Raw genomic sequence first — 22,188 nt, 5'->3', positions numbered from 1 at the left:
GAGGGTTTTAGTCTTTATCCCCTATGGGGATAAACATTAAAACATAATTGTTTTCTGAGAAGTATAAATTGTCTTACCCCTTGGACATGTTTAGTGAGATTAAAAGTCTTTCATTCAGAGGGAGCGAGAGAGTAAAGTGATTGATACTTAGGAATTGTAGGTCTTAAGATTATGCGATAATTAGTCACCTAATCTCTGGCAACTCCATCCATTATTTGATAATTAAAAAGGACTTCCTGGCAATGTTCAACAAGGATCTGATGATGATCACTAACAGCTATAAAAGCACAGTGAATGCTGACTGATCTGTTCATTATTTTAAAGTGTTGCTCAATGAACCCAGATGAACTTTGAAAAACAATAAGCAGCAGCATAGTGACCCATTCCGATGACCAGATGAAAAAGTTTGGTTTTGCTTGTTTCACTCCCAGCCAATGAGCTGACACTGAGAAATGTGACCAGCAGGGTGACTGGGGAGCAGGGCTCTGTTTACACTGAACGAAAACGGGCATTTCAGAATATGGGATATCTGAACACAAACAGGAAATAAACATGGAATGAAAAGCTTTGAAATTTGGCTGCTATTAAATGATGCCTAGGGCCAAAAAAAGAATGGTTTATTCCTACTGGTGGTACAAAGTTGCATGTCTTCAAAATGAAGAATTTTAAACTATAAATTAGAACAAGAAACTTTTGGATTTCCTAAGGTTTTGGAGCTGCCTTACAGAATTTATTGTTTTCCAAGTACTCAGCCAAACAGCCACCATAGTCAGTCGCACATTAGCCCTCGTTCATGCTCAATGAATCACTGTCTAGTAATTTCTCATTAACTTTTATTTATTTTCAAGTCTTTGGTGCAGGTGGCTTAATACAATATTCTCTTCTTCCTCGGAGAAATTAGCTCTCCTCAATGCCTGCTACCTCTTGGTAATGGCAGAGCGCACAGTCTGTCTGTAATAACAGGATGACATTCAGTGACTCGCTGCTCCAGTGCACATTTTTGTATGCTTTTTCACCTTCCGAGCTAAAATTTCAAGTGGAAAATCTCTTTTTTAATATCTTGGCCCCGATGGTAAGCACACCGGTGAATGACTGACTGCAGGTCAAGGGCAGGGGCTCTGACAGCAGGAGGAACTCGGTTTAGTGGGCAGAGACAGCTCTGATGAAAGGCTTCCTCCCCCTAAAGGAGATCCACCTGTGAGGGAACCCCCACCCATGCCAAGAGCCCTCCCATATTATCTTCAAGCCCCCCTCCGCCGGTGGGGCTGTCTCTAGGTGTGTGTGTCTGGAAAAGATGAGCTAGATCAGGGATGTGCAGCTCCAGTACCTTCTGATCTAACTACTCAGTTGAACTAATTAAGTGACCAATAGGTCAAATTACTTCTTAATCAGTCGTGAAACCTGCAGGAATCTGGCCCAGGACACCGGAGCTACCCTGCCCTGATCCAGGTGCTCCCGACTCCTGGGACAGGGTTATTTTTTTGCTACTGAGCTCAACTGCAAAATGTGATTCTGCCTGGCAGCCCTTTTTAAACTTCTTTAAGAGCTTGCGGATTGACCCAGACATCTGAAAGATCTTGAAGACCATGGCTTCCCTCTTTAGTCCTTTCACTTCCTTTTTGCTCTTTTTCTCTCTTTTCCCTTCGGTTATCTCTTTCACGTCTCTCATTTCCTTTTTTCCCCTCCTTTTCTTTTTACTGTTTTTGAAATTAATGTTGGAATTTATACGGTTTGTTAAGGTACCAAGTCTATGTCATGTCACGATTACTGCTCATTATTGTATGTGGTACAGTACCCTGTAATATTCTTTGCTTTTCCTGGGGAAAAAAAAAACAATAAACAAACTGAACATAAGAATGGGCACTGACAGGAGCTGGGGAGGGCTGTCCGAGACTCCTGTCTGTCCCGAGGTGAGCAGAGGTCAGGACCTGGAGTGAGAGGGCGAGAGGTGGGAGATCAGGAGACGGAGAGGAGCGAGCAGGCCAAGCACACACAGGTGCTGCAGGCACCAGCGGCTTACAGCTCACTGAGCAAAAGGTGTGAAGACAAAAACGGAATAATTTTCCATGCGAAAAGAACGACACCCTCAGGCAAAGGAGCTCCAAGAGTCTGCCTGGACACCCAGATAAAGGGTTAATATATTTTTTTATGGCAAGAATAACTACATTTCTAAAGGGTGCCACATATCCTGGTGTCCCTAATTACGCTGAAGCATACTAAAACATGAGAGTGCTTGAGTCGCTACACCTACTGACAATGTGCCCATTAGAGACAGCTGCAACAGGTTTAAAACGATTGCAGATCCCAGAAATAACACCAGATGGAATTCAGCTAGTCCCTTCTCAGTGAGAGTGTAATAAACTATTGCTGCTCAGCCTTAACTTCATGTTCTGTATCGCTGAAAAAGATGATTTTCAATATGAGATTCTTCAAAAATAGAGTTATGTCAGACAGCACAGCTGATATTGTACACCAGTGCACAGAAGGCTGTAAATTGAGGCATGGCAACATCTGCAGAATAAAGTGCCTCTCTCCAGGTTTAAATCCCCTTATATCCCTCGTATCTATGTCTGTAGCAAATAGCATCAACTAAAAGAGTGTCAAAAAAGATTGTCTTCTTTACACTGCCAGAAGCTTTCCAGACCTTGTACACTTGTAGCACGAACATTCTTATTATATGGAACCTCTCTATTTTCCTGTGTGTTCCATGTGTAAACCATTGATGTTTAATGGTCTCTTTAAAACTGCAGCACCCGAAGAGCTGAGAGAAGCCATTATATTGGTTCAGGTAAGTCACTAGCCAGCTGGTTCTCCTCATTCTAAATTGACTTGGAATGGAAGCCCACAGACACATTGGCCACCAATGAACCACGATCCCTGGTGTAGGCCTCTGCCCATAAACGCAAGAGAGGAAAATCTGGATTGAACTACAGATGAGCCAGATGGATCACATACTCTCTGGCAACACACAACAAAAAACATTCCTGTCCCGGAGCAGTCTTGGAAGTCCTAATCACTGCCTCACTGCTACAGGACTGGAGGTAACAGAGAAAGTCATCTTCTCGAATTAGAGAGCATGACACGTCCTGCTGGCTCTTGCTGTACATGCTAATGAAGAGTGATACAAGCAAAATAAAATGTCACTCCACTTAAAGTGCTGTCTGAGAGATAGAGGCAGTCTATCTCTGACTGAACGCACCTTTCCAATACAGTATATTTATGACTTGAATAAAAAAAATCACAAAGGGCTCTATGGAATTACCTTAAGACCACATCGGCTAGAATAGGCCAATCACTAAAGGCATTTGCCCACCATCATAACTCATTCTGTGTTTCCTGCATGCACTGGTGAGCAAGTACTTTAAAAAGGGTTTTGTTTATCCTGGTTTTTCACTGTCACTATGTGCTCCATTTCACCAGGGAAAAGTATGGGCAGGGTTTTGCACAACAAACAAAGGTTTTAAAATCTATCATTTTATTGGCTGAATTGGACCTACATGGGTAGCATTTGTGAAAAACAAAAACCAGCTGCTTTAAGAGGCCATGTGGTGGAAGCAATTGGCAGGTTAGCACTCGGGGTGTTGCAGTCCATTTCCAGCCTGTCTGGGTCTACCATGCTGACAGTTTCCGATTGTAAAACAGACAAAGTGCGATTCAAACCCTGGTGCTCTTATCTTTCATTCATTTCATCTTGTTATATTTCCAGTGGGGGAGCCAGATGTTTGTTTCAGTAAACTGGTAAAGTGAAACAGGCCATTTACTGCCTGCTGTACTACACTGTATGGTGTCTCACCACGCTGTGTACAGCGTACTGTTTGAGATTGCACTAAAATCAAATTCGGTTTCCACACTGCAGCATTGAAAGCAGTTGTTCGCTTAAAAAACAATCCTGCAGTCTTGGAGCAGTGCGCCAGCACTCCAGAGTCGTTTGTCACTGATGGACAGTAATTCACGAGAAGAGAAGCATAGCTATATAGCAGCAGGACCAAGAAAGAAAACAACTGTCCGCTTCTTAATTCCAAAGTGATCACAGGAAAATGCATTTGGAAAATGCATTTCTGCAGATTAAAGGAAATCTTGAGTGAAACTGAGTCCTTACAAAAACACAAGCAGAGCACTCATTGTACCATTGCAGAAAACCTATATATTATCCACTCTTCATTCTAATCTCTGCAAAGTCTCCATGCAAAAATGTCAATTGAGCTCTTGTCCTTGTTAAATGTTTTGCAAGTGTTAGCAGGAGAAAAGAATGTCAAGATAACCAAGCATATTTCATCCTATGGGATTACAGGAAGGTGGATGGAGTTACAGTATGGGAAATGGGACTGGAATTGTCCCAGAGTATTAGAAGCACATTTATTCTAATAGAAAAGAACATATCTTAAGGAAAGCTCCCTGGAGTGAACAGTTATAATCCCTGGTGAATGTCAAAGATATCTTTTTATTAAAACAGATGTTGATTCAGTCTGGCTTGGCTTACTATCTGTGCAGACCACCCTGAATTCTTAGCGAATTGAAGTATTCCTGAACACTATAGGAATTATTTCACCATCCAGCCTTTCTTCACTATTCAGTTACTAATTTAACTCTTTAATCAATAATTTCTCAATCTGACGAAAGAACCAGGGAGCTGATGATAAATCAAAACAGAACAGATGGACCAATAATTTTAAGTAGCCTCACTCTATGTTTCCAGACTACAGCACTGAGACAAACAGTGATATTAAGTACAAAAAAAAACATCTAACAAATTTGTTACCATGGAAGTACCCAAAAAAACAAGGCTTGCTGGAAAGCTGCTGCTCTGATTATACTGTGCAGCCTGCTGTCCATCTGATTCTGATCCATCTTCCCGACTTTCTGCCAGGATTTAGCTTCTTTTCATTTCTGCACCATAATCTCTCCCAACAGTGAGGGCGCAGTCAATTATAGATCTTAAAAACATGGACGAGGTGCACACGCTATATTTTGTCAATCAGAACTGCCAATTTTGGACCACTCACATCAGGGATTCACCTGCTAAGCTGCTGTTCATCAGAACAAGTGATACTTCAAATGAAAGAGTATTTATTGTCTGTGGAGCTCTGCAATTTGGTTGTGTGCCTGATGCTCAGCCTATTATGCCCTTTTCTGTAATTCCATGCTGCAATCTTTCATACTATGTATCCAAGTGATCCAATGTACAATCCCATGCGTTCGGACATGAAAGGGCAGCATGGAGTTGTAATATTAAAGGCATGTGTGCCTGGTTCCACTACATTTCCAAACAAAGGATAATTTGTTCTTCTGCAATTTATAAATAAAATTTGACATAGTAGGATCCATGGTTAGAATTAAAGTCAGGGTCTTATGGTCAGCTACCTTCTGTCAGGATCATTTTCAGTGCATTTTTATATTCAGTGCATTTCATATTCTAGTTAATAGGACGTTTAACACGTTAAAATCAGAAGAGACACTGTGAAGCTTAAACTCTTTCCTTGCTACTGTGATAGAATCATGCATATACAGGACAATGGTAAGCTCTGGTGGGCTGAGCAGATGGCCAGTTTTCATCATAACGTTTGCCTGTATTCTTCAGCTACAAATAAAATCAGCTTACATTCGTTATGAGCAGTGCAGACTGGAGGGGAATGCAAGTATAGTACCGTACAGGAGCACAGTCAGTAATCCAGGACGAGGATAAGGAAGACAGCACACAGAGTTAGAATGGGACCCGGTCTCTTCATATTTTATTTCATTTGGTTCATTGGAATAGTCTTGAAAAGAATAACATGACTGGTTTAAATGGTCTAATTTAGCTGCCTCTACAAAATAAGTAGCCAATCATTTGGATTCAAGGATTTCCTTCCTTAAGAGATTGGAAAAGATTATACATATTAAATCACATCTCCAACAGTGCCATCTGCCGGATTTTCTGTCCAGAAGGAGAATAATGCTTTTGATCAATAATATGCAAACATTTGCACACTGCAAGTTACACTGCAGAGCAAAGTGAAAATAAAATAGGTGTCTTTTTATTTTACGAGGGGCACAAAACACTTTTCATCATCTGTGCAGCTGTAATTGGAAGTCTTCGAAGGCAACCAAGCAAGTGTATTTGCAACCATTTTTACAGCTGGGTAATTTACTGGAGCACTTCAGGTGAAGTATATTGTTCAAAGTGACAACAACATTATCCCACCTGAGATTTAAACCCACATCTTTCCAGCTACAAGTACAGAACTCTGCCCAGTTTTTAATACACAAATCTAGGTCATGACATTCATACTTTGTTATGGTATGGGCTGGTCTTGGGATTCTCATTGTAATCCACTTGGTTAAACTCCACTAGGAGTCCTCCAGGATTCCCTGCCCAATGAGGTACGTCAATGGGTATGCAACTGGATTGGGGGAATATTCAACATCAAAGGTTATAGGGTACCTAGCATTCCTATGGATTTCCTCCTCCCAACAGTATACACTGATAGAATTCCAGCCACTGTCTTCACACCCCTCACATTCAAAAAGACAGAGGAGGCCAGGTGGCCTGTCTTGCTCGCTTGACTTTTAGTAGCACAACAATCCTAGAACCTTATTCAACTGCTTCCTGAAGGATCCCAGAATGTCAGATTCTGGAGCTTGACTGGACAGTTTCTTTCAGACACGCAAAACATTTTGTGTGAAATATCTGCCATTTTATAGACCGAGCTAAATATATCTGCTCTTCATTTTTCACTTGTATCCTTGGATTGACTTAATGCCTTTCTCAGGACTAAAGGATGTACCAACCCCCTCACACAAGTAATTCCTACTTGTACAGTAGAGTTAGGTGCCATTGAGTTATGGGGACCAAGAAGGGTGAAGTGTCTTCACAGGGTTTTCAGTGCTGCGAACAGAAAGAAGCAACAAGACATCTCCAAGGCTCGTTAGATGAAAGTCTGAGAAGGTGAGCTGCACCATGCCAGCTGCCAGACACCTCTGGAGAGAAGACAACTTTGAAACTACAGTACAGTAACGGTGTAGTGTAACTACAGTACAGTACAGTAAAGCCTCAGACTTTGGATGTAATTAACAAAATCTGCTAAGTGGGAATTCTGTCTGTTAAATCAGAATTGCTTAACTTTCCTCACTACAACAACGAAATACACAATTAATAAAACAAAAGTAAAAAATAAATATTACATATTTAGGAATATCAGAGACGTCCTAAAGGGGTAGTTCAATTGTTCACGAAGGGTGTTATTTTCCAAGCTTCAGCAAATTTTATACAGTGAAATAAAGAGCTTGTGCTACAAAAGGCACAAGAACAATTTTCATTGACTGTGTTGACTGCAACTGTTACAAGCATATGTCAGAAGGTACAGACAGCACATACATAGTATATATATGTATGTTCTCATAAAATAGTGTGTTTTGGGGCTGAACAAACCTCATTCATAATTTAACAGACATTTGACAATAATGGACACCCCTTCCCCCTTATAACTCTGTTAAACTGAGGGCTTGCTGTATTTGCTTGAGCGCATTTCATTTAACGTTTCCATGTGATGCTGATGCTGATGCTAGGAGCATTAGGCCATATAATATCCCAAAGTGCCATTAGGTGAAATATTATATTTTGAGCTAGATTTGACAAAGCAATTGAATTAAACCAGCATAAAAAAATGGCACTCCTGCAATGCATTATTATACAGCTATACAGAATGGCTAATATTAAGGACCATTACAGCTACACAGGCACATTAATATTTCAAATTTAACTTCTGGAGTCTGGTGAATAAGAATGAAGCCCCTGAAGAAAATTATTGACAGTGCACCATATTACGTACAACAGGCAATGGAAGAAACAGTGGACGAAGGGCATTTGAATCCAGCCAATAATTATGTATATCAATATTATTATGTGCTTAGGAGTCACCCATCAAGGGGCAACTTACAAGACAGATGGTAGTACATACAAAAAGGAAATTCAAACACAGAAATGTAAAACTACAAAATGACAAGAAAAACAAAACAGTGAGGCAGGCACACAATAGGTATGCAATGCCTGTACAGTACAGAGCAGAGAAAATGTTCATTGAGTGGTAAACGATGTGTAGGTGGGGATTCATGAATTACAGCAAAGAAGAAATGCCATTGAGCAGAGTGCTGCATCAACCAGCGGAAACTGTTCACCACAGTGTGAGAGAGATCACAAGCACTAAACAGGGCGCACTTGTGAAGACGCCGAAAGGTGGTCAGGGGCTGGGCATTTCATTCCAGTACTGGACCAGGGATGAGAACGAGCAGGCCCTGGAGGAGGTCAGAGGCGAGGAACAGACAGTCTGGTGGAGGAGGAGGAGGTCAGGAGAGGGAACAGGGAGAGATGGAGAGTTTTTTTTCTGAAAGAGAAACTGCTCTGACATGATCATGACTGCTAGTCTTCTTCCTTCTTCCTAAATAATTATTGTTCACTTTTATTGTCCATGGGAGGACTGGGATGACACTTACCATGTATTACTCTCCAACAGAAAGTTACACATTACATAGAAAAACAAATGCAAACAAAGAGAAAAGCTTATTAGTTTTTAAATAAGGAGCCCAAAGTGTCCTTACTGTTTTGCTATAATCTTTCAAGGGCATTGTATTCATCAGCCCTCAAAATCGATCATGGCAGCAAACTGCAAGCAGCTGGAAGGTAATATCCCAATATCCTTTGAGGAAACTTTAATCAGTTTGGAATGCTGTGTGTTTTCCCAAGAAATATTACAATTATAATGGCAGAACTGCTACATCACAATCACCAAGTGTGCAGAACTGTTGCAGACAAACCAGTGGAGGTAAACGTATTTAAGTAGGGCACTGTTTGTTGTTTTTATCCAGGAGGTTAATGACATAAATCAGCTTGCATCTGTTTAGTCACAGGACGTGGTGAAGCGTGCTCAGAAAGTGCACGGAAAAGTCGAGAATCTTATAAAATATTATAAATGATAATATTCAGAATCATCAATGTGTATGTCACTCATTACGCCGGAGTGAATATAAATGAGAAAGGAATCTGTAATCAAATGTGGAGGCTCGATCCTGTACAGAGTTGCCAGTCTAACCTCATATTCCTCAAACACCATTTGAAAACTCAGATTTTAACCTTCCAAGAATCACCTTTTAGACAGTTCCCTCACCTTCAGAATACAGAGTACTTGTGGGAAACAGGACCGCTCCCTGGGTACCTCCTCAGCCTGTCAATGTTTTTGTAACCATAGTGTAGCCAAATATTCGTCCCTCAAAAATGTTCCTCAGCTGAGCAGTGCACTGAGCAGTGGGCGGAGTGGTGGCTCTGTGGCTAAGGATCTGCACCTGTGGCTGGAAGGTTGCCGGTTCAAAGCCTGCAGAGGAATCCTACTCCGTTGGGCCTTTTAACCCCAGCTGCTCCAGGGACGCCTTATAAATGGCTGACCCTGTGCTCTGACCCCAAGCTTCTCTCTCCCTGTCTGTGTGCCTATGTGTCTCATGGAGAGCAAGCTGGAGTATGTGAAAAGACAAATTCCTAATGCAAGAAATTGTAGATGGCTAATCACTTAAACTCTCTCTCTCATCCCTCTCTTCAGTGACTTAGTAGTCTAGGGCCACAAACAATCAGAAGCATTTCAGCATTGTACCTGAGCAGTTAAATGACAACTGAAATGTACTTTCTTGAAATTTATGTTGTTTGATCCCTAATGTTTGAGTGTATTGCCACAGTGAAGTTTCAGAACGCAAACTCTTTTATGCATCTTAGGCATTTGTCCTTTGATATTTCATCTTTTTGAAATGTCACTTGAGTCCAACCACAAAGGTTTCTCCTGTAATTAAACAAGCTCACATGACTACAGCTATGTCTGAGCTTAACTCTACGCTTTAGGATTCCTAAATGGAAGTCTGTATTTGGGAATCAGAGAGAAATTTAATTCTTTGAATTAAATCAAATGACAAAATATAATGATCATCATTTTTAATGATCTAGCACATTTGTGAAAAGTGTAGATGTACCTCTGCCATCTTCTCATACTGACAACGGAAAGAATATGATTATGAATAAAATGATAGGTGGATATACATACAGTCAACCATGCAAAGTGTCTGCAGAACAGTGGTTCTGCTCATTTTATTTTCCAAAAACAATTTTTTAGTGTTTGGCAGTAGTCTTTCAAATGTAACAGGGATATTGTTTTCTTTGAGTCCAAGAAGAATTTCACAAAATCTGTATCCATTTTAAATCTACATCAACACGTGCATAGCCCAGAATGGGCATAAAAAGTCTGGCAAAGACCCTGGTCCCTCGTTCTTACAAAAAAGCTATTCAAACCTTAGACGTCTCAGGGTGATCTGCTTATTTTTAAAGGGAGTGAGAATTTACAGCATATGTTAAAAAACCTCTGTGAGAGATTAAGAGCATTACAGATTAATTTAGATACGGATTGTTCCACTTTTCATTGAGCTGTCGAATCTTGGATGCGTTCCTGGACTGTAAGGTGACACACCAAATGATAAAACAATAAGCCATCTGGATGAAAGACCCAAGACAGACAATCCATTACCGTGCATCAGCATGCCCTGAAAAATCTTTTAGAGAAAAACGTGGCCGTGCCGGAGTTTCAGGAGTTTAAGTGTAAGAAAAGTCTTTTTAATCACAGTCAGCTTTTTCTCATTTATAGACAGCATGCTGAGTGACATATGCGTTGATGATTATGAATATTAACACTTATAATATTCTCACCTTTTCCTTATTTGATTCCTTATTAGTATTATTAATGATAAGTGGTCATCTCAACAGTCAGTAATGTTGGGTACACATGGGGCTGGACAGGCTGATCATCCTTTCTCACCACGAACAAAGGAAACTCTGCATTCTCATTGATTTTCATATATTTTACTCTAAAAAGGCAAGGAATTCACTTTGAGGGCTTTTGGGGATTCATTGGATCCCTGTAATTCAAGGGATGTGGCGTCTGGTAGCTCACCTCCTGGTGGCAGTGCTACAGCCTCCTGAATCTAACATGAAAGCTCCATCAGCCACACAGACAATAGCTGAGGGAACTTTATTAAAGGAAGCGGAGAACCTAATATGGCTGATCTGAGAGGCTGGGAAAACCAAATTTCTCTTCTGAATCCCCACCTGGAGTTCAAGATGAATAATTTACCTGCTTTTCCATCCATTCAGCTACTATCCCTGCCAAAAAGCTCCATAACGGCACTATTCTCCCAGTTACAATAAAAGCAAGTCTTGTTGAGAATGGCTACATAATACCAGGATTACAATTATTCCTTCTTCAAAATGACATATGAAAATGTTCCAGAGAAACTCGTTTTACTTGAAACTTCAAGACAGGCCATTTATTTATTTTTAATCCATGACAAGAATTCTGAACTTTTTGATCATCATGCCAGTTTGCTTTTGACATTGTGCATTAGTCAAATAGATTAAATTTTAAAAAGAAAGCGCTTGGAGCTCCATATTGCATGATATTTCACGACAGAAAAAACATCTGAAATATTAAACTTCATAATATATGGGGTTTCAAAATCACGAAACAAGTCTAGGGATATTACTAAGCAGTGGAAGTCCGGTATCACAGAGTTCAGTGATGTGCGACGAGTTTGGTGCTGTTATGTTCTTAAAACAGGTGCCACAATCTTGTTTTAAATCATTATGCGTAAGAAGCATAATGTACGTCGGCTAAAACACACAAAGAATGTGAGATAAATCTGCGTTTCAAATGAATTTATTTTAAATTGTTTGGACATGTTATGGGTACTTAGTAACGTTACATTATAAAGTATGTTAATCTAAATGCCCATGCATAATTGAATACTTTGGCGTTTAAATGAACGAAATAATTCGTTCATTTAAACGAATTATACGGGTTAGTTTAAATAATAAATTTAAACTAACCCGTATAACATTGATTTCTATCAATAAAATTGATATGAATTATCACCGATTTACCAGACCTCCCTAAGTGTTCTCAACAATGTCAGGGAGAAATATTTGCTCAACTGCCGTAAAAAGAAATATATTTTATAAAGTGTGAGAGGAGGCAGTTTCTAAGATGAAACCACCCGCAGGAACACAAGGTATCTCGGAGGGGTGGAGTTTCGCTGCTGAACGTACCACAAGGGCGGAGACCCGTTCACACGGGCTCCTCCTTAATATGAAACATCGATTTTTATTATTGAAGGCCTTCTAAAATGAAACCGGAGAAGCAAAAAATCCCCGTTAGCTACAGTAATTCAACATGTCCAACTTAATCCTTTTTTCCCCCCAAACGGGACAAACCAGAACATGAAAATGAAACCAATTCATTTAGTGTTTTGGTGAGTGGGACGCGCTGATACACTTCATTGTACAAAAAGCCATTTTGACTGTTTGACTTTCTTATTTTTAATACACCACCGAAAAATGGCAGCCACAATAAATCGACGTTCATTGAGATATTTATGAGTATGCACTGTATATTGACGCGCAAGAAAACCGCATACAGCCTAAAGGATGAGGACGAGCACAAAGTCGCTGCTTCTAAGGGTCCCATTTCACCCTGGTGCAAATTAATGGATGAATCATATCTTTTCAAGAGGTGACACCCCCCAGCTAAATGGAAAGGAAAGCACTTTCTTGATTTGCATGACTCGCACGCTGACTGCAGCATTTAAGGTTAGACGAATCGCCGCTGCGTAAAAGCATATCGACAGCAAATAATTTAAATTGACCGCTAATGTGTTCGGTGTAATTTATTGGGTTTGCCGCCTGAGCTGTGAGGGACTGACAGTGTAGGAAGCAATACATGAAGATTAAAACGCAGGGAAGAGGATTGCACTCTTTCGATATTACATTCGTGCCTGCTCCATTAACATTAGCACGTCTCGTCCCAGGGTTCTTGCGTTTTTGTCATTATAATGCACACCCCTGCCACACTGCAGGTTTACCATTAAGTAGTAACATAATTTATAGACTCTCGGAAATAGGGTGAAAGAAAGAAATCGGGTTTGTCGTTATCTATTTGCTGCGGCAGGTCTAGTCTATCACATTTGTCCTTTCACACTAATCATATCAGCGAAAGCAGCAGGAAAGGGCGAGGAGCCCGACACCCAGGTCTCGGTTAAGCCCCGCGATGTCGTCTTGCAGTGCGGTGCCGTGGTCTGCTTTTGAGCAGAAGCCCTGTCGGTGAACTGCACCTCAATGGACGAGAACGTCTCAAACCGTGGAAAATGCGGTGAGTTCACGAAAACAAACGAGCATTTAAAGTATTTCGATGAGCAGATGTCAGTTATATCGGGGTTACCCAGTCCTTGGCGTGGGGACCCAGCTGCCCTGACCTGAGCACTCAAATAACTGAACTCTTAATTAGCCTTAATAATTAGCTTAATTCGAACTCTCCACCCGGTCATAAATATGTAGGATACTGCCTTTTAACAATTGCTTTTCCTAAAATCTCCACTTTTTGAGTAGACAAAAAAGTCCAGGAAAGGTTCCAAACAAGCAAGCTGTTGGTTCCGTTAAGCATTCATTTAAGCACAGAGCCCAGCTGCAATGAAAACCAGCAGTTGAGCAGGTCTAACAGCATGTGCACCAGTCCAGAATTAAGCCCAGGAATTGAGAGAAAGCAACACAACATGATATTGAGCCTATAGTACAGTAGTAGTGTATATGATTTAGTACAGTATATTATTTTTCAAGACAATGATTCATTAGAGAACGTTTTTTTTCCTTTTAATATCTCAGTGTGAATGTTACCATTCATATACATCCTCTAAATGTGGGTCACTAATGTCTTTGTACGCCCTGGGGTTTCCGTATCGTTCTTTAATGATTGAGTGCTTCCTTTCCCACTGTGCAGATGTGGCTGAATTAATAAACCCAAGAACAATCGACAGGATTCTAAGTCTGTGTCAACCGCTGTAGAGACTTGAGTCCTTGTGTGAGTTAGTAGTTTTGGGCATGTTGCAACTTGTTGAGAAGAGAGTTAGGGAGCCCATAGAGTGGAGAAATCAAGCCTTGATGTTATAAACGTATTAATCAGGCACTCAGCATCAGACATTGATAGAAACGGCATGCAATGCAGGCGATATTTCTAAGATGGATGAAAGATGTCTTAATCAATTTTTTCACGCTCAAAAGGCCTGTCATGCCCTGTACTTCTGCTCTACTTCTGTCCTGTTCCTAGTTCCCTGTGATTATTCATGTCTTTCTGGTGTGTCTTGTTGTGTAGCCTATTTACTTCCGGTGTCTGCTCTGCTCCCTGCTCAGCATTGAGGGTACGGATGTCCTGAGACCCACCTAGCACCAGGTCGCCCCACGTCCGTGGCCTGAGGGCATTGTCACGGATGTCGGAAGGGACGTACCTTGGAATGGCAGGAGAGCGGAAGAAGACCCTACGTGAAGTGGCGGGACGCGGGTTAGCCCGGGCTCAGCAGTTCAGGAGTCGTATAGAAACCTGTGCCCTCAGGCAGCGGACGTGGGGCGACCTGGTGCCAGGCGGGTCTCAGGACATCCGAACGTCAATGCTGAGCGAAGAGGAATGAGTGACCCGGAAATATACAGCCCCAGAGAGAGAGACACCGGAAGGACAGCAAAGCACAGGAAACTAGGGACAGGACAGAGCAGGAGCGCCCTCTGGCTGCAGAGGGCGTGACAGGCATAGGTTTCTATACCGACATCGTCTGACCCCCTGAGCCTGGGCTAACCTCCATGTTGCCTCCTTTTACCGCTACGCATAGGGTCTTTATTGCTCAGCTGGCCATTCCACGGCTTGCCCTTCCGATATCCGTGACAGACGGGAGAGGATCAAGTGTGACTCCCAGATTCCTGACTGTGGTTCATGAATGGGGAAGCCATCAACCAACACTGTGAAACCCTTGTGATATAAGGTACAAGATGTCTTCAGGGAAGTGCCTGATGGGATTCTTATTCGGACTGTGGATTTGGACTGGGATATTATTATTTCTTAATTATTCTTGCAAGTAATTCACCCTGAATGCTTTGTGTATGATTCAGTGAAAAAAGCAATTTGAACCTTCTGGTTTAAAAAAAATAAAACACTCTCATTCTGTCATTAACTGTCCCCAGTTAATGGGGACAGTTAATGGCACTCTTATTTTCTGTATGTGAATATATACAGTGAAAATAGATTTTTCCCACTCTATTTTCTGTATTGAAGCACTGGAACCATCTGCATTAAAGACATCAGTCTGAAAACAGCAGGTCTGTTTGTCTTGGTATCATAGCCAAATCCTGTACAGATAAGTAATATCTGGTCTGAGGAAATTCCCCTTAGCCTGATTAATGCTCAGATTAAAGTCTTAACCCCACTACAACAAGCTGTTGTGTGGGTAGCCTGGCTCTCATACCAAAAGTACCCATAGTGAAATCTAGGATAACGAAACTGGGTGGCATTTTTATTGTGAAGTAATTTCAGACCCTTAAATGAGAATAACGTACTAAAGCATGCCTTGAGGATTTACAAGAGGCAAGAGCTGTAATAATATCTTGTCAAGGAGGGAGTATAAACTCTCCGATTGTATTGGCATATTGATCATTTTGAGCACGACATTGTGGAGGTATCAGCTTAGCCATTGTGTAACATCCTTCCCATCTACAGTACATCAGGAGCTTTCTAAAGGTGTCAAGAAATGGCCAGTAATTGTGTACAGTCCCCAGATCCTGTATCATCTATATCCTGACTACTGATACTGCAATCCCTTCTTTTGAGAGGAAGTCTCCCTTTGACAAGATAATAATAATAATAATAATGTTTCTTTATTAGCCCTATACAATTTCTTGCATTAGGAATTCATCTTTTCACATACCCCAGCTTTTTCTCCAAGGAGACACAGACACGCATGCAGGGAGAGAAGCTTGGGGTCAGAGCGCAGGGTCTGCCATTGTACGGCACCCCTGGAACAGTTGGGGTTAAGGGCCTTGCTCAGGGGCCCAACGGAGTAGGATTCCTCTGCCGGCCACGGGATTTGAACCGGCAACCTTCCAGTCACAGGCACAGATCCTTAGCCACAGAGCCACTGCTCCGCCCTTCAATGATGATGCTTTTCAAAGGGGCTGTATGAACGGCATTAACTAACCATCACACTCCCAGACAGGAAAGATAGGCTCTTGAGCTCTCTATGAATGAATTGGGCTCAGAGGGAACATTTGTTCATCAGAGGATGCAGGGAGCAAAATATTTTGCAATAATTAAAAAATATTTAAAATAATAAAACATAACGCAAATGTTCTCTCTTATTCTAAGACAACCGATAGTTATTAAGATGTAATAAGTTCATAATTACACAGGATGTTACTTGTTGTTGAATTTTAATGGAATTAAATGTAGAGCAAAGGAAGACATCTTACATTATGATGTGGAGTTTAATGGATTGAATAGGGCTGTTTTGTCTATATCAAAAGATTTAGAATACACAAAGTCCTGAAAGTTATGCCAAAGCAGTCTGAATTATTTGACATTTTTTGCTAGATTTAGCATAGATAGATTTTGATAGATTTAGCATTTTTGTGCTGGACTTTATCCCTGGCCAGTCTATAAATGAATAAGACAGCGTTGTTCTCCGGTGATTTAAACACTTTCACTGGAAACTCAGTAAAGCAAATACCTTCGAGCACATCAGCAAAAATAAAAAAACAACAACAACAAAAAAACCACTGACACATACTCTCATAAACCTACCATGATTCATTTCTGGTTAGAAAATGTGTGATCTTCCTTACCGTTCCCGAAGTGGTGTGTGCTGACAGGTACTGTGAAATAAGAAAAGAAATCCCCTCGCAACAAGAACGGACCGTGGTGTGACTGATGGTGGCCGTGTTATGAATTTAATCTGTGGAAGTAAACATTAAATCTTCTGTGGTTATTTTATTGACCACCTACAGTATTGCTATACTTTGTCAAGCTAAGGAAGATGAGGACCAATTTGTTCAATTCTCTGTGCTAAGCCACAGGTGATAAGCACACTGCCTTTAAAATTTCCAGCTACCTGCCACCCTCTTCTCTAATGGGCCTATCAATCTGTAATGAATGGCTAAGCACTGTTGCAGACGCCTTGACTCCACTGCACTGCTATATTTTTGGAGTCTGCCCGTCTGAATCCAATTTCTCACTCCTTGGAGAAATATACTGCACTAACATCCTTATCCCTCATTCAAAGTTTCTGCATTCTATTGCAAAATTGCAGAATGACATACTTTTGCATTTTCCTTCTATTATTTCATTTAGGGGACGCACAGGGTGACAGTATTCTCCCAGGCTCTGCACAGTTTTTGGTTGTGTTGACAAACAGTTCTCAGGTGCTCAAACTCTGAGGAAGTGCATAGCACTCTGAGTGGTAGCCACTGAAATATCAAGAGAGTCCTAGCCGATGTATCACATCCAGTAACACTAACTAGATAGAAAGTCTGAATAAAAAACATGGAAAAATCCTGCATTCCCCTTATACTGCCAGTCTCATGTATACTTATGTGTTCAGAATCTCACAGAAGTAAACTAACACAAATCATAAAAAATGTGTTCATTTAGTCACTGTATTCTTATTGTCAGGAATCCTTGAATAATTTATTTGGAAACAGTATTTGAGGCTTATTTCCACCCAAATCCTAAAATACAGCTTAAATTCTTCAGTAGGGATTTTCTATCAAAGTACCAAAAATCTGTTCTCTACAGTTCCTCTTACTATGTAGATAATTTCTCAGCTCTCCCCAGTATACAACTGCACACCTGCAAGTGGCTTATTTATTGTACCTGTTGCCCAGTGGCAGATATCCTGTTATTTTCAACCTGGGTAACTTCACCAAACTCGGTTTTCTATTTGAAACACTATTTTAAACTTTGAAACTCTCTGTTTCCCTTGCATTTTGAACATGGGATTCCAATTAATTAATTCAAATCAAATTAATCAATCTGGTTAATTCACACTCAAATACACATCAAAAATCCTAACAGATGATGTATCATGAGTGATAAAGCAAGTTTTTAAAGAAAGCCCCCCCCCCCCCTATATTTGCTTTACGCAAGGCTCGGATTTGGAAAATTAATTAACTGCACTGCCATGTTCGTCCGAGTTGGAAAATTCATCCGTTTTATGGATCGACAGCTGTGCAAGTAGCTCCATATTTTAGATTAGATGGAAAATGGTGCAATCCATTTCTCCAGGGTCAATTGGTTTGAGAGCATTCCAGTCCTCTTCGGGGCCTGACAGATGGAAATGAGGCATTGATCATGTCATAGTGACTAAGTGCCAGCCAGGCTGCCTGTAGCCTTATAATCTCAGCCTGTTCCCCATGTGTGAGAGGGGGACCAGCTCAGTCGGTGGTCCTTTCTTTTCCTTTTGCCATGAAGGAAAATAAGTGACTATGCAGAAACTGTGAGTTCAGTTCCAAACGAAATTCAGAGTGCACACTACTCTTCTGCCACAGCTGGAGCAAGATTCCCTTGTAAACATCAGTCCTCGATGGCAGCTGCTTGTGTTACTGCAGTCTGATCTTGCATTAATATTATTAGCCCCGGTTTAATCGCTGCTCTCGCAAATTCGCTTATTGCAATTATTCGTTGTACGAAATAATAAAAAAAGGAAACACGATCAACAGACCAAATCACTTTATCTGTAATGCCAAACAGTGATGATACAAGCAGCCTAATCTCTCAGGAGGTTAATCTGTCCACCCCTCCTCCAACAGGCTCAGAACGCGCCGTCACAGCTGTGGTTTTTGCAGAATATGACTAAATCAGTGTAACTGAAAATCTAGCAGTTTGCTAAGGACACCGGAGGAGGGGGAGTCCCCTCACACCTCCGTTTAACCGCCTTCACCTTGACATAAAAAAACACACACAAAAGAAAAACCGGCACCTTTCGACTTCTTGTTATTAATCCATGCATTTTGACAGCTCCGAGTTATTGAACCTTCAAGGTCGTCAATTTAACGTTGCCGATAAGCCATGTGCTTTGGCTGCTGCATTCGTTCACCTTTTGGGAACACACTTGGCTACATGCTTTACTGCTGCAGGGGCGAGTAAACCAGTTGTTTTCAGAGTGGATTGCATTCATTCACAATACAAAGACGCAGAATGGCGCCCACCCGACGGCAGATGATTTTAAACAACTTCCCTTCCTGCGCAAAACTGTCTTTCTTTTCAAACTGCATGAGAACTGCAAGGACAGGTTCACAGTTCCCGTGGAAGTTAACTCTAGCCCTTAACTCTGATCTGCAAAATATTTATTTGCAGTACTCGTAGGGCAGTGTTGAAAAGCAGCATGTGACAACTGATTTAACTGAAAAACCAAACAACAATTTGTCATTTTTATGACAGTCAAAATATCTTTCGGAGTAAAAGAGGAGATGGACAGCCGTGCCATATGAAGACACTTGTCTGGGCGCCTCTGTGGGAACCATGCTCACACGGGACATTGAAACACAATCTCCTGTTTCGAGGACCGTAATCACAGGGTTCCAATCCGTGCCGCACTACTGACTGTGCAGTGAGCAACAGCGTACAGACACATTCAGTACAATCCCTGGCATTTACCGGGATCTTTCAGATGGTATAAAGGACAAAGCAGTTTTTCTTATAGGCAGTTAGATTGCCGACGGCTTCTTTGACATTTAAGGTCATTGCGATCGTGCATGTTATTTTAGAAACTAATAACACAACAATTAAGGACAAAGCCAAAGAACACAGTGATACATGTATTGGCTATTAATCTTAAATCTATTTATACAGAAAGCTCAAGAATGCTCAACACACATCACTCGGAATCTGTTAGTCACTCACACCTGAGACATGTTAGCCCCTGTTAAACCTGATGCCCGGCAATATGCCTGAGATTTCTGTGGCTTTTTTCCCCATGGAATGGGGAAAGAAGTTATCTGAAAAAAATCACCCTCTTGTTTTCACTAAACATTTGTTTCCTGCTTGTCACTAAGCAGATACTCCAAGAATACAATACAATGAATTGTATTTGTTTTAAGCAGCTGTAAGCTACAATGTCCTTCCAGTGACATAACACAAACTTACCAGTCAGCCTTTAACCAGGTACTTGCACAGTACAGTACATACTGTACCTGTTTACTCATAGCAAAGATGCATTTTAAAGGAGGCAAAACGCAGGTTGAGAGCTCACAATATTGACATGAGCTCAGTTGGTTCCAGAAAGACATACAAAAACAAGACAAAAATGAATGGGGGAAATTTACAAACATCCATATTTTAATGATAGGAAATAACGGCAATCGAGGAAAATAATTATCAAAAAAACATTTAAATCCACCACACGCTGAATTATAACAGCCAACGAGTTCAGGCAATGAGGGAAACACAGTTCAACATGCTATTAAGTTCACTCAGAGGATACAGGGGGGACAAACATCAGGGCTGGACATGAGGAAGCATCAACATGGCACTCAAGCACTGCAGTGAGACATTGTTTCAGTGCCCGGTCATTTTTAAATGTCTACTTCTGTCACGCAAGGCAGTTTCAATTTTAATTGTTCTCGTTGAATCACAACATTTTTCAGGTAGCATGCAGGAGAAAAGAAACTTTATTCTATACACGTTTATAGGACACAAACAGCCACTCGTGTCGCTTTCCAAAACTCAGTTTAATGATTTAGAAAACATTCAAGCCTCCTACTTATTTTTAAAAATGGATTGATAGACACAGAGGTATACATATGAACCAATACTGATATTTACAGTTGAACGCAGTGTCTTTCAGCTAAATCACTTTCGAATTGTATATTCACAAAATGAACACTGCTGTCGGTTGTGTGTTTTTAAGGTATGAATGAATATAATCATCAAACAAATAGGTATTGTATCCAACTGTACAGCAATTAACTGGACTTTGCGTGTAACAGAAAACGTCAGAACTGAAAGCAGAGTTATCGACAAAAGCATCAGTTTTTAACAGAAACAAACTGAGGAATAACTCAATACAGTTGACACATCTTGGCAGCACTTTAACAAGACTCTCCACGCAAATTGAATGGTGAATGGTGTATATTTCCACCATTTGTTTTGTCCAAAAACACACGGGTGAGCTTATCTCTTAGGTTACACAAGTACACACCTTATCCAAAAAACACAACTGCTTAAATAAAAAAGAACAAATGAACTTTACTTGCCAGTGGGTGAAAGAAGAAAAGTACTGCCAAGGTACAAAAGCTTACATTATACAATTTGACTGGTACATTGTTTTTTTTTCCCTGAAGAACGCAGCAATCAGGATGTAAAAGAATTGTTGACTTGAGCAGATCCTAATTTGGTCTTTGATGTGGTGTGTGAGTTAACGCTTGCTTTTGGACTGAGCATTTCGGGATTCCTGAGGCACTTAGAGGCTGAGGTTAAAACTAACTGGGTCCAGAACTGCCCAAACATTTCTGGGGGTAATGGATAAATACTGTAAGGTTAAGTGTTTCTACAGCTGAAGAGAATTGAAAGTCCATGACTGTTGAGGCTGCTTTTCTCAATTTGGCTCAATTGGGTATTTCATGAGGAAATATGACCGAGCTGCAACAGTTTCTCAAGCATGGTGACTGAATAATTCACTTTAATGGAATAATGAGGGCGTGTGTGACAGAAAGCAAAATTTGGAATGAACATAGTAGTGACCTAGCAGAATAAAAATAAAATGGAAATAGGGGATTTGGCAAAATAAATGAACTCATAAGCTACAGTGCATCGGTACAAATGACAACATTTGCCATTGTACGAGGTTCAAAGATACTGGACATACAGTAAAAGATCTTGTATGTTCTTCCTTTTCATAACTCAATCTAAATGTTTTGTAGACATTTTTAATACAGCAGGTACTGACAACAGGCCAAAAACAATATAAGAGATGCCTTCACATAGAGTTGCATCAGACTACACACAGAACAGTGGAAAGGCAGGATATTAGGGTGAATGGTTGATGATTTCAAGGAAACTTGCCATTGTGATTGTTGAACCTTTTAAGTTTGATTAATCACATTTCGTTATACAGTATCGTAACGTACAGTTTACACTGTAATAAACGTTCATGTTTTTTTCTCTGTGCTGGCAAAGAAAAGCATATTCCTAGAGGTGTATTGGTGGAAAGGGTAAGTCAGATGCATGCATTTGTACCTTCAACTCTTTGATTTTGCTCTGACGTTCTTTTCAAAACGAGATAAATAACTGGTGAGAGATTGCTAAGGTCATGGCATGCCAC

At 40.7% G+C, this 22,188-nt stretch overlaps 1 long non-coding RNA gene across 1 annotated transcript; it reads left to right on the top strand.

Moving 5' to 3' along the window:
- Positions 1–12,664: 12,664 nt before the first annotated feature.
- LOC107079335 (uncharacterized) lies at positions 12,665–15,190 on the top strand. The gene is made up of 2 exons (XR_001480290.2): positions 12,665–13,208; positions 14,713–15,190. It is a non-coding gene; the product is annotated as an uncharacterized lncRNA (long non-coding RNA).
- Positions 15,191–22,188: the final 6,998 nt, after the last annotated feature.

The sequence above is a fragment of the Lepisosteus oculatus genome, chromosome 17 (assembly GCF_040954835.1).
Source record: "Lepisosteus oculatus isolate fLepOcu1 chromosome 17, fLepOcu1.hap2, whole genome shotgun sequence".
Classification (NCBI taxonomy): Eukaryota; Metazoa; Chordata; class Actinopteri; order Semionotiformes; family Lepisosteidae; genus Lepisosteus; species Lepisosteus oculatus.
This window is presented reverse-complemented; position numbering and strand designations above follow the sequence as displayed.